We start from the raw sequence: 6,000 nt of genomic DNA on the forward strand, positions 1-6,000 counted from the left end.
CCTCGGAGTTGTGAATTTGGCAGAGAATGAGACAGTTCTGAACCCCATGGGAAGTGGGGGAGACAGTCTGCTCAAGAAAAGTCTCTCTGAAGATGGGACCTTCCCACTGGGATTTGGAGAACCACAAAGGGGTCAGATGAGGGGGACAGTGGACAGTGAAGAAGCTGAGAAAGGCAGCTACCTTGATCTCGTAGGACCCTCTGTCAGCCAGGGTGAGGAGTTGGCGTGTTCTAAAAGCAGTAAGAAGAGACGGAGGGGTTTTAAGCTAAGGTCTGAAAAGATCACCCTCGCTCCCAAGGGGAAGAATGAGTTAAAGGTGAGAAAGAGTAGAAAAAGAAAGACCAATCTTGATGCACCAGCGTTCATCTGGATGTAATAGATGGTGGCTTGTGGTCGGTGGTAATAAAGGAAATAGAAAAAGGTAGACTGATTCAGGATAGGATATGGGGGGGTCAAGGTGATGGCGTGTGGCCGGGAGAGGGGGAAAGGAATCAAGGGCCAGTCCTCAACTTCTGCCATGAGCGACCAGATGGATTGGGGTGTTCTTTACTAACATGGGAGGTCGGCACAGGAGAGGGGACATTTTTAGGCAGTGGTTTGGAAAGGGTTTATTTTGGCTGTGCCTAAAAAACCCACAACCTGGGGTTCCTGGCAGAAGTTCAGGTTGAAATCCCAGATGTGAGCACCACGGACAAGCAGACGGTACCTAAAGCGATGGGATACCAAGTGCGTCGATCGGATCTTCTAAACCTCGCTTAGCTTGCCTACCCCTCTCCTCCACTACCGCCTCTCAAGCCCAATCCGCTGCTCTTCCCTGGACCTTTGTGATTTCTTCCTGTCTCCCCGCTTCTCTATTTTCTCCCTTTTAATTGGTAGCCTGTGTGATCTGTTCAAAATTTAATCAGATTATGTCACTCCCAGTTTAAACCCCTTTAATACTTTGTTCTCAGGATGAACAAAATCAAATCCTTACCTGACCCACCAAGAGGGTTGCCAGAGAAAATACAGGATGCCCAGTTAAATTAGAACTTCAGATAACCATTTTTAGTATGAATATCATCACTTACCTTCAATTAAATTCAACCTGGCATCTTGTACTTTTATTTGCTAAATCTGGCGACCTACCCACAAGGGCTTGGCAAGATTTGGCCCCTACCACTCTCTCCTGGCTCATGTCTCATCAGATATCCCTTGTTCTCTGACTTAAGCCATAGTCTTTTTCTTCAGAACGTGGAACAGGCTGTGGCCTCTCCCATGCCAGGCCTTTGCACATGCCGTTTCCTTTGCTGGGAATACTTTTAGCTCCTCTTGAATTAACTGACTGTGATTCAAATTTTAGATCTCAGGGCGCCTGGGTGGCTCAGTGGGTTAAGCCGCTGCCTTCGGCTCAGGTCATGATCTCAGAGTCCTGGGATCGAGTCCCGCATCGGGCTCTCTGCTCAGCGGAGAGCCTGCTTCCCTCTCTCTCTCTGCCTGCCTCTCCATCTACTTGTGATTTCTCTCTGTCAAATAAATAAATAAAATCTTTAAAAAAAAAAAAAAAATTTTAGATCTCAGTGTCCAACAAACAGCCTTCTTTTCCTTGTGTTCTGTACTCTCCTAGCATGACGTAATTTTCCTTCATTGATCCTATGTCAGACTTCAATTACACATTTATTTGCATGACTATGTAAATATCATGTATCTTTTCCAATAAACTATAAGGTGAGAGACCGGATTTATTTTTGCTCACTCTTGGGTCCTCTGTGCATCTTGTAGCGTCTGGTACATGGTAGGTACTGTGAAGAGAGAAAAGAAAGGAGGTAAAAGAAGAAGGAAGGAAAGAAGGGAGGGGAAAAAGATGAAAGATAGTACTAGATTATAGAATAAATGATATCAGGACCAGTGTGAGGAATGAAGATTCAAGCGGAGATTGGGCCTATGAACTAGCTCACAGGGAGGGCATGAAAGTGATCCAGGGTCACAATAAAATACCCACATCAGCCTGGGAAGAAGGTGACACTATTTTGTCCCAATATTTTGGGACTGAGGATGAGGTTCAAGGCTGCTTAAACATATTCTACCTTTAGGGGTGCCTGGGTGGCTCAGTGGGTTAAACGTTGGACTTGATTTCAGCTCAAGTCATGATCTCAGGTTGTAGGATTGAGCCCCAGGTCAGGCCCCTCCCTGAGCATGGAGCCTGCTTGGGATTCTCTCTCTCTCTCTCTCTCTCTCTCCCTCTCCTGCTCCCTCTGCCCCTCCCCACTTGTGTGTTCTCTCTCTCTAAAAATAAAATAAAATCTTAAAAAAAAAAACAAAACCCAAAAACCCAAAACATATTCTACCCTGAAACTCAATTAGGTCTGGCAAATGGGGCAGCATGGTTGTAGGTACAGGTGAGCTTCTTTGTTTAATTATGGCCTCAAGGGAAAGGTCAAGTGGGTCTGGGCTAAGACCCTGTTCAACTCTGTGGGGATGTTCCTCTCTGAAGTCCCCGACTTCTTTCTTTGTAAGCTTAGCATGAGTAAGTATAAAGGTGTGTGTAGACTAAAGACAAGCAGTAAACTAAGTCCCTCTTTCTCAATCAGTTCTCCAAATAAATTGGTTCTATCCTTTTTTTTTTTTTAAGATTTTATTTATTTATTTGATCCCAGGAGACTGGGATCATGACTTGAGCAGAAGGCAGATGCCCAACTGACTGAGCCACCCAGGTGTCCCAATTCATTCTATTCTTAACCTAAATGTCTAGTTAGACTAATTTGGGGGGAATAAATATAGATCTATAAATTGTTTAAGTTTTTTCTTAGTTACAGAATAGGAAGGAAGGAAGACAGTTTGTGCCATTGATATGAACATCTCTATTTCTTTGCTAAATCATTTATTTATTTATTTATTTATTGGTTGTCTTCATGGCAAATGTTAGCTATACCTAGCTTTTTATTTTCTTCATTATTTTTTAAAAAGATTTATTTATTTATTTATTTATTTTACAGAGAGAGAGAGAGAGATCACAAGTAGACAGAGAGGCAGGCAGAAAGAGAAGGGCAAGCCGACTCCCCGCTGAGCAGAGAGCCCGATGCAGGGCTCGATCCCAGGACCCTGAGACCATCACCTGAGCTGAAGGCAGAGGCTTAATCCACTGAGCCACCCAGGTGCCCCTATACCTAGCTTTCTAAATCTAAATTTTAGTTTGGAATTTTATTTGGACATAAGGAGAATGGCAACTTATGTTTAGAACGTTGTATGTTAAACTGTTTTCATTATCAAGAAATTGTTTTTTATGGAATTAAACTAGATTTAATTCCAATAGAATTAAATTCATTATTAAAAAAATTAACTTCTTCCCTGAAGTACATCAAATTCATATCTATAAGTGTAATTAAAAAAAATATACACACAGAAGGAATCCCCCAAATCTGGAAAAGGCGAATTTGGGAGTCGGTTGTTATGAACTCAGACCGTGTTTCTTCATGCTGTGTAGGAAAACAAGGTTCTCTCTTGGTCCAGGGAACCTACTTAGTGCAGCTGAAGGACCACGAATCTCTCTTGACGTTAGCGTTGGAAATGCCAGCAGCCAAGGTTCAAAAGGAAACATTTTAGAGTTCCAGCACATGATGTCAGGAAGACATTTTTATCTGCTGGAACCAAGATAAGCTGGGAGGTGGCATTCACCATCTTCATGGGGGCGGGTAAGGGAGGTGAACTTCAGGGGAGGTGTTGGGGACCCAGTGGCAGGCATTATGGTGGCTGGGTCTGGGGTTGAGGAGCCTTTGTGTGTACAGGTCATTGATAACTCAGATGTTTGAGCTGCCACCCCCTTGTAGAGAAAAGTAAATTAACAAATGCTTCAGAATGGAAGAGAAGAGAAGAGAATATCCCGTGAAATTTTTGGTTCTATTGCTCCCTCTGAAGAGAGAGACTCTCAGATTGTCTCCTCAGGAGACTTTGAGATGGTCTACTTTTTTTTTTAAGAGCTTATTTATTTATTTGATAGACAGATCACAAGTAGGCAGAGAGGCAGGCAGAGAGAGGAAGGGAAGCAGGCTCCCTGCTGAGCAGAGAGCCCCATTCGGGATCATCCCAGGACCCTGGGATCATGACCTGAGCCGAAGGCAGAGGCTTTAACCCACTGAGCCACCCAAGCACCCCCGAGATAGTCTTTTAAATCCACCATTGTTTGGTGTTCATCTGAAGCATCAAGAAAGATTTGGTGGGGTGAGGGAAAGAGGAGCTCACCAAAAACACTTAAAATAATTGATTCATATTTGGATCCAGATCTGAAGAGGTTCATGCGTAAGATATGTGCGCTTCTTTGAGAACACTTGTTTTAATTTTACTTAAAAGGAATCGCTGAAGAGTTTCAGCTGAGGCAGTGGTATTGCTTAGCAAATCCAATTAACAAAATGTTGGTTTTTCTAGTCAAACGTCTGTGTATTAATCAGATCTGTCTCAAAAGCCATTCATCAGGTTGGGGAGGGAGCCTTTTAATGCAAAGAAGCTTTCTCATTTAGATGTCAATGAGACAGTGTATCAGGAAAAAAGAAAAGTTTTTGACATTTATATATATATATATATATTTTTAAAGATTTTTTAATTTATTTGTCAGAGAGAGAGAGCGCGAACACAGGCAGACAGAATGGCAGGCAGAGGCAGAGGGAGAAGCAGACTCCCTGCCGAGCAAGGAGCCCGATGTGGGACTCGATCCCAGGACGCTGGGATCAGGAGCCGAAGGCAGCTGCTTAACCAACTGAGCCACCCAGGCATCCCTTGACATTTTTATATTCTGACAACAAGGTCATGTTGATCAAAAGAATCTGGATATACATACTCTTGACCCCTGGATAATATGAATTAGCCATTTTTTTTTTAAATGACTCAAGCATCCTCATTTAATCATCTTTATATGAGCAAAACATCATTATTTTATAACCTGCATGAATAAAAATAGAGTAGGTTTTGCAGGTCTGACTTTGTCTCTGTGGTTCTTTTCCAGCAAAAACATATTTCACATTATTCTTGAGACATTATTTCTACTTGGGATATTTTTATTATTATTTTTAAGATTTTTATTTATTTTTGACAGAGATCACAAGTAGGCAGAGAGGCAGGCAGAGAGAGAGAGGAGGAAGCAGGCTCCCCAAGGAGTGGAGAGTCTGATGTGGGGCTCGATCTCAGGACCCCGGGATCATGATCTGAGATGAAGGCAGAGGTTTTAACCCACTGAGCCCCCCGGGCGCCCTCTACTTGGGCTATTATTAGTATTTGTTGGAGTCCTAGGAAGGGATTGAAAAGTTGCATTTCTTCTGTTTCCTCTGGCAAACTTGTTTCTAGAAAGGACATTTTAATGTACTTTGAACTGCTTTTAGTTACCTACTGGGTCTAAAAGGAAGAGACTCATTCAAAATGAAAGGAGCTTTAGTCATCACGGAGTTGGAGGGCCTGGTCATGCTCTCAGTTTTTCTCATGAGCTACCTGCTGGTCATCACGGACATTCTGTTTCAATTTGCCTCTACCCTCTTATTTTAAAGGATTTTATTTATTTATTTGACGGAGAGAGAGATCACAAGTAGGCGGAGAGGCAGTCAGAGAGAGAGAGAAGGGGAAGCAGGCTCCCTGCTGAGCAGAGAGCCCGATGTGGGGCTTGATCCCAGGACCCTGGGATCATGACCTGAGCTGAAGGCAGAGGCTGAGCCACCCAGGCGCCCCCGCCACCTTTTGTTTTTTTTTAATGATTCTTCAGCAGCAGCTACCACCACCACCTGGCCATCTTATTTTTACATACTTGCTATTGAAATAGAATATATGTCACCTGATATTACTGGTGTTGTTAAATTTGGAGAAATAAGACTGGGAAAGATAAAATGAGTTGCCCAACATCACACAGCATCAGAAGACATTTGTGTCTATGGTGATCAGCTTATCAGATTTTTCTACCATAAATTAAGCCTTTAAAAATGTCTGATATTAACATAAATGGACCTGGAAAAAATTATGCTAAGTGATATAAGCCAGACACAAAAG

The sequence above is a fragment of the Mustela putorius genome, unplaced genomic scaffold (genome assembly GCF_011764305.1).
Source record: "Mustela putorius furo isolate JIRA1106 unplaced genomic scaffold, ASM1176430v1.1 tig00000487_pilon_pilon_pilon, whole genome shotgun sequence".
Taxonomy (NCBI): domain Eukaryota; kingdom Metazoa; phylum Chordata; class Mammalia; order Carnivora; family Mustelidae; genus Mustela; species Mustela putorius.